Raw genomic sequence first — 12,913 nt, 5'->3', positions numbered from 1 at the left:
GCCACTGCTATTTGGGTTTTTCTGTAGGTGCAGCCAGACCAGCCCTTAAACGTGCTTTACGTTCAGGAGCTTTCACACACATCGTTAGGTAGCATCCCGTTTTAAGCCTGAGAAAAGCAGGGCTCAGAAGTAATGTGCTGGCCCATGTGCTGCCAACGGAACTGTCCTGTGGGGGTTTCCCATCATCATTTTGTAGTTCTCTGCCTTGAGGCCAGCCTCCTTGTGGGCCACTGCCTGCCCGTCCCTCCACCCTAGAGCTGAGCCCCGTTAGGTGCAGCTCCCAGTCAGCTCCTAGCTGTTGTGGGTGACTGCTCCCTGTCCGTCCTTCTGCCCCTGACCAGACAGGAAGCCTGTGTGTCTCCGTCTTCTCCAGGCAGAGCCACACAAGTCCACTCAGCAGCTCACAGCTTGGAGCCCTCGCCACCCAGGTGGCCGCCAAGTCAGGAGTGTTCTCCAGCCTCCCTCCATCTTGGTCGGCTGGGGCCTGAAACCAAGGAGAGAGGAGGGATCCTAGGCCCGCTCTCTCCTCAGAGCAGCCACACAGAAGGGTCAGGAAAACACTTCTGGAAGGAACCAGCTTGGGGTGGGGTGGTGAGACTGCCAGCGTGCACAGTGAGTGCCTCAAGACGGAGGCAAATCCCCCCTCGCGCGGAGGAGAGCAGCCCCCTCGGTGCCGAGCAGGCAGGATCCGGTGTCACCTGCACGGTGCCACGTAAGCTTCAGCCCAGGGAACTGTGTCTGGGTGGCGAGCCTCGTCAGCGCCCTCCTGATTGCACTGGTCCAGGCCACGCCCGGCTCTGCCCTGACACTCAGCCCCTCCTTCCTACCTTCTCATGGGGTGTGTGCACCTATGAGTGAGCCAGTGGGCAGGAGACAACAAAGAAATGTCCTCCCAGTTCCGGAGGCCAGAGTCAGGAATCGAGTCAGCAGGGCCGGTTCCTTTGGGAGGTTCTGAGGGAGGATCTGGTCCTTTCCTGTCCAGCTCCTGATGGCCACCAGCAGGTTCTCGGCTTACAGACACAACGCTACAAGCTCTGCCTCTTTCTCCACATCCTCTCTGTGGGTATGTTGTCTCATTGGATTTAGGGTCCACCCAGATGATCCGGGATGATCTGACCTTTCCCAAGTAAGGTCACATTCGCAGGTTCTGGATGTTAGGGTGTGGACATTTTTTTAGGGGGGCATCGTTTCACCCCACTCAAGAGCAGACTTGACCCCAGATCACGGGGAGTGAGAAGCTGGCCTGAGAGAGGACGCCAGAGACAAACGCGGGTGTGGAGAGCCAAGGGGTGGCCGTCCCCCCACCGCACCTGTGGACCCCCTGTGGATTGCAGCCTAGCAGCTCTGTTCCGCGCTTAAGGAACTGGTAGGTAGGCTAACAAGGCGAGTGGCTCTGGAACAGCCCAGCGAGGGTTCCTTGGCAGCTACTTAGGTCCAGAGCAAAGGCAGCTTCCTTCCCCAGCCCTGCAGTGCGAAGGAGCACATACTGCATATTCAGGGAGGAGGTGGGGTGTGTCTGTGGCAGAGGGGCCGCAGTCGGAGTGCCCAGCGTGCGGAACTCTGACAAGGGCCAGGCCTGGGCCAGGAGCCCAAGGTGCGTGCCCTCCACACAGCGCCTCACACTGTGTCCCTCACTGTGGGGGACAGCACAGACCCGGAGGCCACCAGGCCTGGGCTGGGAGGCCTGCTGTCACGTGCTCTTAAAAACTATTGAAATTTGATTTATGCTTTACCATTAAGACACATTTCTAGTTTTCTTTAAAAAGACTTGGAGATCCCCAAGCTGACTCAGCGCCAGCTGCCTGAAGCTTTGCCCAGTGCCTTCCAAAGCCCCGACTGGCACAGGACCCACCTGCACCCCGTGGTGTCCGGCTTCATGCAGACTTGTGGCTCCGGCTGGGGGCGCTGCGCAGTTATTCCGCCAAGAGCACAGCTGTTTACTCCTGACCCACCCCGGCCCCGCTCCCAAAATCGCATTCTCCTTCAATATGGCGAATACCACAGGCACTTCCACTGCCCCTGCGTAGAGAAAGGGGACGAGAGCGCAGGCCCCGCCCCGCCCCCCCACCGGCCCCGCCCCCGCGGTCTGAAGCAGGCCCCGCCCCCGCCCCGGGTTCCGCCCACCGGTTCCAACTTCGTGGTCTGAAGCGGGCCCTGCCCCGGAGACTGCTGCGGGGAAGGGTCCTCCTCTGGCGCCTCGCTGTCCTTCCAAGCCCCCGCGGTCCGTGGAGCTGATCCCGGCCAGTTGGTCCTTTTGGGCAGCACCTGGAGCCGAAGGCTGAGTCCCTCTGAGACACTTGTTCTCCTTCCCGCCTCCTCAGCACAGCCTTAATGGAGCGCAGGGCAGAGCCCAGGGCTAAAGCTGCCTCCAGGAAGCCTTCTTGGGTTTCTCCACTGGAGGCTCACAGGCAGGTGTGTAGCGGTTACACCCCGCAGCTCCTGGGCGTGGAGCTCTGGGGCATCAGACCTTAACTTGTTCCCAGCCTCCTCAAAATTCCCACTCAGACCTGAACTGTCCAGCCAGAGACATGGTCAGGTGATGTGCCCCTGTGGACCCAGCATCCCCTAAGTGTCCAGCTGGGGAAGAGTGCCTCGCCAATGCGCCATGCAGTGCGCCGCTGGGCCCTGAGGCAGCAGCCACCGCCCCCCCGGCCGCCGATGGGCCCAGAGACACTGGGGGAGTGGAGAAGGGTCGTGGCTTCTCCCTGTGCCTGCGTTTCCTGGTCCCCCAGGGATTCATGGGTTAACGTGGTTTAGGGGACACCCTTGATGACTTGGCCTCGGAAGACGCTCTCATCCAGCTCCGCTGAGGCCTGGGCTGAGCTCTTGGCGGCAAACTCCATGTAGGCATAGCTCGGGTGGGCGAGGGCCACGCCCGGGATGGCCCGGGATGCCTGGGCTCCACAGTACCCCAGGGCGCCTGGCCCCTCCAGAGCCGCCCTCCCTGAGCCCCCCCACCCCCCCACTCCCCATTGCCTGGCTGGCACTGACCCCTTGGGGTGTCCGGAGAGCTTGCTGCACAGGACGGTGACCTGGTGGCCCTCCCCGCAGGGGTTGAAGTAGTCTTCCAGATGCTCCGCTGTGCCCCCGCAGTCCGCCTGCCACAGGCACGGGCCCTGGTGGGGGGGGCCTCCCGCAGAGGCCTCGCCCTCCCGGGGGCTCCCACAGCATGTCTTCTCGGTAGAGAGTTGACTGGACCTCGGGGCGGAGTTGTAGCCGCGGCCTCAGCCCTCCACCCCGGCTGGGGGTGGGCTGCAGAGAGACGTCCGCCCTCCATGTGTGAGATGGAGTTCGTCTGGCCTGTTCAGACAACAGGTGGCTTTTTAAAGTGGGATTTGTGGCCAGTGACTGGCCCACGGAGATGCCCATGGCAGTGCTGAATCCCAGCTCCCGTCAGGAAACCAGAATGCCTGAGGGCGTGGGGCCCACGCTCCCTCCTGGGGCAGCCCCCCCCCAGTCAGGTTGCCCTCTGGTTCTCCCCCTCCTGGGCCTGTGTCTCTTTCTTTAACCCTCAAAGCCAGGAGGAGGCGGCTGACCCTGGGTGCCCATGCAGGGGCCCCATCTTGCCTCCCGGTCCCACTCACATTGCCCACGTAGACGGCTCTGTGGTCCGACCCCACCTTCTCCATGGGGGTCCCGGGGCAGAGGGGCAACCTACAGAGAGGGGTCCTCGGGACGGGTCTCACCACAGGCGGGGGCTCCCGGCAGCTGCTAAGGGCAGGCACCTCACGTGTGTGGCTTATTCCTCACTCCTTGGGGAAGAGCGTCACCCCCAGGGACTGTTCTGGAAGGGCTTACTGCACACCTGCCCTGGCCAGGGCCCGACGCATGGAGACCCCAGACTCTCTCTGTGGGCTGGCCCTGTGCCTACAGCAGCGGCAGCCCACCCAGATGTACCGACAGGGAGGGGGGCTCGGAGCCGTGGCCTAGGACTCGTGGCCCACCCACCAGGGAAGGGGTCGGCCTGGCCCGCTGGCTCCTACCTGCCCCGGGGCTCAGCGCGGCGCCTGCGCCCTCCTCCTCCGCGGCTTGGCCCTGCTCCATGGCCCACGGCTTCAGTTTGACGGCCTCCAGCTTCTGCCAGCATGACCCCGGCTGGAGCCCAGAGGCAGGATGGCCCCTAGGCTCCTCTCGAGGGAGGGCAGAGGGGAACAGGCCCGACCCTGTCTGTCCTCGGGGTCACTGGCTCCAGGGGGACATGCTGGAGGGAGCAGGAAGGCCGTGTGGACTGGGGCCCTGCCATCCTCCCCAGCCCTGCAGGGGTGGGCATACCCACGACCCTTTTCCAGGCCACTGTCCCTGGGCTGCAGCCATCAGTCCCCCTAAACCCACGCACGAGTTTTTGGGGTCCTGGCCGGCCTCCGCTGGGCTCCACGTGGGTGTTACCTGGTCAGGCACCCGGTACTTAGCTAGGTCCTCCCCCTCCGAGAGAGACAGGAGGAAGCCTGCATCTTCATCTTCCTGGTCTTCCTCTGCTTCCCCTGGCTCCTCCTACTTCCTGTCCCCACCCCCTGGCCCCAGAGGGGGCTTCTCGGCCCTGCTCCAGGCCCCCCAGCCAGGGCCTCAGGGTCCCTGCTCCAGGCCCCCCAGCCCTGGGCCTCAGGGTCCCTGCTCCAGGCCCCCCAGCCCTGGGCCTCAGGGTCCCTGCTCCAGGCCCCCCAGCCCTGGGCCTCAGGGTCCCTGCTCCAGGTCCCCCAGCCCTGGGCCTCAGGGTCCCTGCTCCAGGCCCCCCAGCCCTGGGCCTCAGGGTCCCTGCTCCAGGCCCCCCCCCCCCCCCCCAGGCCCCCCAGCCCTGGGCCTCAGGGTCCCTGCTCCAGGCCCCCCAGCCCTGGGCCTCAGGGTCCCTGCTCCAGGTCCCCCAGCCCTGGGCCTCAGGGTCCCTGCTCCAGGCCCCCCAGCCCTGGGCCTCAGGGTCTGGGGAAACGCTTTGCAGCCAGGCCTCGGTAGGGGGTGGGAAGAGAGTGTGGCTCAGGAACGGCCGCATGCCACATGGGTGGATCGGTGGGTGGGCGGGTGGGGGGCAGGCAGTCTCCCTCGCTCACCTCCACACCAGCACCTGCCCTCCCCCAGGGTTTTAAGCTCCTCCCCAGGCCAGGGGCTCCCTCGAGAGTCCACGGGGCTGACTTCCAGCCCCAGCTTCTGGGCCCTGCCCCTTCTTCCTCCCGCAGGACCCTTGAGGTGCAGAGAGGACTGGCGCCGGAGGCAGGGCCGGGCACGGTCTTCTCCTGCATGAGTTCCGCCTCGCTCGCCACGACACCTGCTCAGGGTCACACCTCCAGTGGCAGGCCACGGGTAGGATGACACGGGCAGAAGTGAATTCCCCAAGTGTGCACAAGCAGGGTGAGGACAGGCCTCCCGGAGGAGACGGCGTTGGAGCTGCCCTAGAGGGACTGGTCAGGCAGGCTGGGGCGAGGACGGTGTGGGTGGAGGGATCAGTGTGAGCGAAGGCCTGGGGGGGTGAGGGCAGGGTGTGTGCCACAGGAGGTCAGAGGCCCGTGGTCCGGGCAGGGTAGGGCCCCATCCCCACTCTTGACACGCCAGTCCATTGCCCGTGGACGCTCCCCTCCCCCACCCTTGTTCTGGACCAGGGCAGGTGGGAGCCGGAGTCCTGCCCTGACTACAGGTCACAAATGTACAATCAGGTGCAGATCTGTGATGGACACTTGTAAAGTCCCTGGCTTCCAGGCCAGCCTCTGCCCCTCACTTGTCGCCCCTGGAGGGCGGCCGTGGGCCTGTATCCCCATGTGCCCTGGCCTCCATCTGTCTTCGCTGGAGCGGCTGCTCTGGCTGGCCTCAGCCTGGCTCAGCCTCGGGGGAGCTCCTGCTCCGTGTTTACGGGGGCCCCCTCTGGGCATGTCTGCCCACCCCGGCCCAGAGCCCCCCACTCCAAGCCATAGCTGGTAGGTCCACACTGGGCCCGTTGGGGTTGCTTCCCTGGGGACTTGGGACTGGGGGGAGCTGCATTTTACACGGAGCCGGCCTGAGGGCCCTGGCCCCGGGCAGTCTTTCCCAGCTGGGCGGAGGGCGTGGGAGCGCCTGCCGAGGCTGCTCTACCCTCGGGCCCAGGCCCTCTTCCCAGGTCTCCGGGCTCTGCTCTCGCTCCACCCCGGAGGAATCTCTCGGCCCCTAGCGGCTGCCGCGCCTCCTCAAGCACCGCGCTCCTTGCCGGCCACACCCCCTCGCTCCCGAGTCCACACAGCCACATGCACTGCACCGCTGTTTCCAGGAAGCCTCCCTGATTGCTCCTCCTTCTGCCAGGACTCCCCCTTGGTCTCCGCTGGCAGGTCACGGTGCCTCAAGGGCAGCATGCATGTCTGCACTGAGGACAGCGCCCCGGCCCCAGGCTCTCTGCCTCCTGGGGGTTGGAGGCCCCATGGAGGGCCTCTGGCCTGGGCGCTGCCCTCCACTTCCATGAGGGAGGCAGAACACCACGGTGGCTGTGTCCAAGCCAAGAGCTGGCTGGACTCAGGCCCCCCCCACCGCCCGCCCCGCCACCAGCCTCCGTCTGAGCTCAGATCTCTGCAATGGAAAAACGCTGTCAGCCTGCTCTCCGCTGGGATTGCTGACACACCAGGCCCAGCTGGGGCTCCTGCCAGAGGCCTGGCGTGGGGACAGACTTGCCCCCATGCTGGCCTTTCCAATGACGCCTTTCAAATACATCATGTTCCAAGCCGGAGCCCAAGTATTAATAACACCCCTTCCTCCCAGGGGCTGCCAGCACACCAGGAATGCCAAGTTCTGGGCATCCAAATCTGGCTAGGACCTGCCCTGGGAGCCAGGACACCCTGGCTGTGACACCCTGGCTCCTTGGGGTCAAGGTGTCCCTTCCCTCAGTGTCCTCCTTTAGGGTCTTGTGGGACATGCCCGGCACAGCCACAAGCCATGGGTGTCAGCTGGGGCCCAAGGTCATCCAGAGCACCTTGAAGACACAGCTTTTGAAAGTTCACCCACGTGGCAAGAGCACAGGAGGCTGTGGGTGAACTGCGCCAGGGGGTCCATTCCCATTCACACCCCAACTTACGTCACCCGTTTTTTCACCACCCCCATGGGGCAGGGCCTTGTCTCTTGCTTGGCACTGAGAAAGCGCCCCCCATCAGACGTGGCTTCCCCGCGGTCACTGGGAACCAAGGAGAGGCACAGCCCTGTGATGGCAAACGTTGGCTTTATTACACGACACAGATGACGGACGTGACCCGAATCATGACGTCTTACAGCACCCAGGTCAGACAAAGCACATCAGGGGACACACACGGGGACGGCATGCCATGGGTACCACAGCGCTGAGAAAAACCCGTCACAGGAAACGAACCAACACTCGCTCCAACTCCTTTTGGGGAGTTAAAAAAAAAAAAAAAAAGAGAAGAGGAAAAATCCATCCAATCCCCATGAGCCTGTTCCCAGGGCCTGACACCCTGGAGGCCAGCCTGGCTGGGCCCCCTCGTCCCTGTGGACAGCAAGGGTGTCCACTGCCTCTGTTCTAATATTTAAAAAACAGGCTCCAATTTGAGTCCCGACGTTATATCACAAGGGGTCTTTGGGGTGGCACTCCAGCAGCCAGGTAAATTGAAACAAAAGGAACAGAAAGCATGCAAAATGGAGTTTTCCAGAACTGTGGGGGACCAAATAGGCGCTGTCGCAGATGCTGGGCTCCCCAGGCCTCACCCATGAGGTGGATGGATGATAGCAGCAGGTATGCACCCCCAGTCTAGCTCCTTGTGTTCCGTTTTCTCCCCCAATCCTGCTAGCAGGACCACTGTCTGCTCCCAGCCCCATTTGGAAAATATCTCGTGTGGCCTGGGAGCCTGGGGCTAGGAAGTGCGGGGCCTCTAGTGTCCCAGAGATCTGCACCCCCTCCCACTGCCCATGCCATCAACCAAATTCAGCTTAGACAGGGTCTGTTCCTGTAGCTCTCCAGAGCCCTTCAGAGTCTGGTACCAGAGTCTGGTAGTCCAGGATGGAAGATGGGAGTGGGAAGGAGGCAGAGCGGGCCATGCATACCCGGGGAGAAGAGCTCCAGGAGCACTGGCATCTTTCTTCCCCTCCCCCTCCTTTCCTGAGGACACCTCCCCCGGGCAGTGACCCTTGGAGACAAGTACAGGACACCCACAATGCTGGGGTCTTGCCCGGGAATGTGCTCACCCTGACTGGTGGCGCTGGTCACAGGGCCCCTGAGCAGGTGTGTGGGCCATCTCCCAGTGAGCGCTCCTGGCCCATGGCCACCACACTTGCCAGGCTGGCCCAGACTGGCCAAAGCTGTTGCTAGGACATTGGTCCAGTCTACTCACAATGCCTGCAGCAGAGCTTTATCTGCCCCTGGAGCAGGCCTGGACCAATGGTTGAGGCACTGGGGAGGCTGGCTGAGCCCATACGCAGATTCCTTTAGGGCAGTCGAGGTCATGGGAAGATCCTTGTTGCTTTGGAACACTGGGGGACTTGGTGATGCTACTCTGGGTTCAGTGGATGGAGGTGGACAGGGTGGATGGACTGAGGCATAGCTGTGTGGGTTAGATTAGAGAAGAGATGGAGGATACGTGGCTGGTATGTATTGGGGTGGATTGTGGAGAGACAGGTGATTAAGTGAAAGTTTGAATGGGGGAGGGTAGAATCAAGTGGCAGCTGGGATAGAGTAATAGATGGACAGATGAATGGGTGGGTGTTTGTCTGAATGGGTGAGTTGGTGGGTGGGTGGGTGGATGGATGGACAGGTGAGTGGGTGGATGGATGGATGGATGGATGATGGATGGATGGATAGACAAATGGATGGGTGCATGGACAGGTGGGTGAATGGATGGGTGGGTGGGTGGGTGGACGGACAGATAGATGGATGGATGGACGGAAGGAGGGGTGGATGGATGGGTGGGTGGGTGGATGGATGGCCAGACAGATGACTGGATTGGTCAGAAGGGAAAGCTGATGAAATAAAAGAATCGAGAAACAATTGTAGTTGGCTGGGGGGATGGGCAGAGCAATGGCCAGACGTGCCGCCTAGAGGAGGCTGGAACACGCAGGATGGGTGGGTAACAATGGGACTTTGGTGTCATTTTGAGGATATATTTGGGAAAACTGGCAAAAGAGAAAGTTAGGGCCTGTCCTGATCCCTTTCCACCATGTCATTGAGATGAAACTGAAACCAATACCTCCCAGCCCCTCTCCCATCCATCTGCCCCTGCTGCTGAAGCTCTAGAGGCCTCTAGTGAGTGGCTCCACCTGTGGATCCCATGGGGAGGCCCCTTGCCTGGGTATCTGGCTCCTGTTGTCCTGGCCCTGACCCTTCTGGACCCCCAAGACTGTCTCCAGCTGTCCTCTTTGCTCCTGGTAACACTCGAGGCTTCCCTTTGGTCCTGGTGAGCTGTGGGATGGGGACTCTCTATTCCGATGGGGTCTGGGGTGCGCCAACCTAGTCACATGTGGAGGAGGCAGCACTGGTCCTTGTACGGACACCCCCCAGACACCACCTGGGGACGGTGACATGTCCTAACGGAAAGGCCAGCCTGGGTCCAGGGCAGGATGGGAAACAGGGGAGGCAGAGGAGGGGGTGGGAAAGGTCAAGGGGTCACACACTGGGGAGTGAGAGGGCCTAGGGGTGCCAGCACCCATCCCGTTGTTTCCCCCCACCCCCCCACCCCGTCTGTGCACCGTATGTGGCCGGGCTCTGGACGAGGGCGCTCTGGCTGCCACCTGACCTGCCAGCCTCGCTCTGCCTTCCTGTGGCAGCTTTGGGCTCAGAACAGGAGAGGAGCCCTTTTAGTTTGATTTAGGGGGAGGGAGCCTCCATGAACATCTGCATCTCACTGAGGGTTTGGGTCACCTGTGTGTCTAACCCTGGTGGTGGCCGGCGGGAAGGAGACCCTTGCACGCTGCCCTTCTGCCCAGTGGTTCATAAGCTCAGGAGGTAACGGGACATGATAGTCTCTGAGCAGAGGGCAGGAGGCTAGATCCCCTCTTCACACGAGACAGGTGCACACTCCAGCCCATCTCCTACAACAGAAACTCTGCCACAGACCCTCCCCAAAGCTATCGATTCTGTGTTTGGTTCTGCTGTGAGGTCTTTGGCCGAATGGGGCCTGAGCACAGTGACGGACAGGAACACAAGCTCCCAAAACACGGACTGAGCCCCAGGGCCCCTCTCAGCCTTCCCTGGGTGGAAGGAGCTGCTGAGCCCTGGTGGACACGGCACTTACCAGGGTATCTCCCTGCTGCTGGCTCTGGGCCTCAGCTTCCTCACTGCAGGCCCCCTACCCCACCTGGCCGCCATGCTCTGATCCTGCCATGCTCTCAGCCTGCAGGGGCTCCATCCATCAGCCTGGGGTCGGCTCTTGATGCCGGGGGCTACTGCAGCCCCCTGGAGGCTGGCTTCTTGATATAGGGGACATGGATGTGGGAACCACACCAGGAAGATGGCCTTTTAGAGCTGGTTGGAGGGTGACCTGTGCCCAACAGCTAGGGTGGGAGGGTCTGCCCCAACTCGGACCCTCGGCCTCTGGTGTGGCAGGGGCACCCCCGGCCAGCCGACATGCTATACTCCCTGGTGCACCTGTTTGCCCCCAGAAGGAGGCCTTGTGAGGGGCAGGGAGACAGGCTGGCAGAACAGACCAGTGGGTCCCAGGTGAGGGCTCCTGCAGGCCTCGCCTCAGACCAGCGGCCTCACTCCAGTCCCGACCTCAGGGACATGGGTCATCGGGGCCTTAGACCTGCTCACCCAGACCCCCCCGTGTACCCAGGGCAGACACTCTCTGGACACAACCTTGGGGAACAGAGTCCAAAAGCACCTGCCTCCAAGGTGCACATCCAAAACTACTGTTTTCATAGGTTCAGCACTTGCCAGAGAGAAAGACGGAAGCCTGGACACATGACAGGTGGGATTCCATCGAGAGCCCAAATCCCGGACCGGTCCTTGCTTTTCTGAAACCCACGACAGCGAACTTTCGACAGGTGCACAGACCCGTGGCTTGAGCCTGGGGACATTTCTGGAGGATCAGATAGGTCTATCTTGACTTCCAGAATGCAGGTTCCACCGTCAGGCAGGATTCGGGATGGCACCTGACCTGCGGCCCCTGGATGGAACCCTTCCTCCCAGGACCGAACGACGAGTCCCTACAGCTCTGGAAGAATCACAGCAATCACACACACCCACCGCCCCTCACAGGACCACAGTTCCAATTTCTTTGAAAATCTACTTCCTACGCTTTGTATATTTCCGCGGTTTCTCTGTTTTTATTTGGCAAACATCCCTTCTTTATTATCACCACATGAACATCATTATTTGGACCTCTGCAAGGACTATATACATTCACATTAGCGTATACTCTTGACTTCTTGCCTCTCGGCGGGGCCCCCAGGAGCCCCGGTTTCAGTAGCTGGTCACTCCCCATATTGCACTGCAGTCCTGGGACTCTCTCGCCGCGATGCACGAAAATGCCAGACTGCGGGCCGCATCCGCCGTGGGTCCTGCCACGGAGCACATGCGAGGGCTTCCTTACTCCTTCATTTCCTCCTTGAGATGGTTGGGGCAGCTGAGTGGGGTGAGGGGACAGGGCTGGGGGGCCCGAGAGACCGTGCCCCCAAGGAGCAGCTAGACAGAAACACGGGGCTCTCTGCAGCTGACCAAGTCTCCAGCAGGTCTGGTGAGGGCTTTCTTTGTGTAGTTTTCCTTCTATTTCTGCAACCGTGTGCACAGAGGAGAGTGGGGACGGCAGACTCCAGGGCCGGGGTGGCGGCGGGTGGCCTCATGGGGTGCGAGGAGAGGTAGAGGGGGAGAGATGGAGAAGCAGCAGTTCCCAGGCCCGGATGCTGTCTCCTCGAGCTTTGAGACGCAGTCAAGAATCAACCCTAAAAGATTGTCACAGTTTGGTCTGAGTTACTCTCTCCCGGAAGGACACAGTAGCGCGTTCTCACGCGTGGAAAACATGCATTGTGAAGAGAATTCACGGAGGGCGTGAGGACAGACGGGGGCGGCCCCCGCACGCGCCGGACACATGCAGACACGCACGCACGTGGGTGGGAGCCCTCCGTCGCGGCAGAGCAACCCAAGGGGCCTCTTGTTGAGTGAAGCCCTCCAAGCCCAATGTCCCCACAACCCCAAACACAGAATCAAAGAGAACAGGCCGACACCTGAACAAATCCAAGAGTGGAGTAAAACCGTGGACAAGATACTTTGGCAGTGACAAAACCATTTTGGATTTTGACTTCTTGTGTTTGCTTTTTGGATTTCCTTTGGAGCAGAGGTGTGTCCGGCGTCCTTGGCTGGCTAGCTGGTAAGGTAGTTTACCGGTATGCTTCCTTTCTTTTTTTCTTATTTTTTTTTTTTTTTAAAAAAAAAGACAAAACCTTTTTGGATTTCTACTTAAAGCCAAAGAGTTTGACGTTAACTTCCCCCCCCCCCCCCCCCAAACTCTGAAAATGTTTCTCGACTTGGAATTGAACTCGTTCTTACCGTCTTCACCGCGTCGCCACGCGCCCCTGGGGTGGTTCTGGGCCACGGGGCTCAGACCTCCAGCTGTAAATGTCAATTTTCTGTATTTCCCGTTTTTAAGCAGGAAGGGGGACAAAACCCCCGTTTCCTTCATCCACTTCTGAGTAGGTCTGTTCACAAAACCCCCCAAAATTCTTCACTGAAAATAGAAGCCACCAAACAGATTTCTTCATAAAGAGAAAGTGTACGAGGGTGATATCAACAGGAAAATGGGGGGCGCCGAGCGGGAGGGGGACAGGCGGCGGGCGAGGCTGGTCATGCTCCGGCCCGGCCGCTCTGCCGGCTAAAGCTTGGCAGGGGTCTCTGAGGACGCTCGGAGCGGTCATGGCGTGAGACCCGTCAGGTAGCTGAGGAAGTTGCGTTGATGCAGTTTTTGTTGGTTCTGTTTTCTTTTGGAGAGAAGCGGTAGCAGCAGCGGCTCCCAGGGCCGGGGGGCAGCGG

This window comes from Zalophus californianus, chromosome 17 (genome assembly GCF_009762305.2).
Source record: "Zalophus californianus isolate mZalCal1 chromosome 17, mZalCal1.pri.v2, whole genome shotgun sequence".
Taxonomy (NCBI): Eukaryota; Metazoa; Chordata; class Mammalia; order Carnivora; family Otariidae; genus Zalophus; species Zalophus californianus.
Note: the sequence above shows the minus strand (reverse complement) of the source record.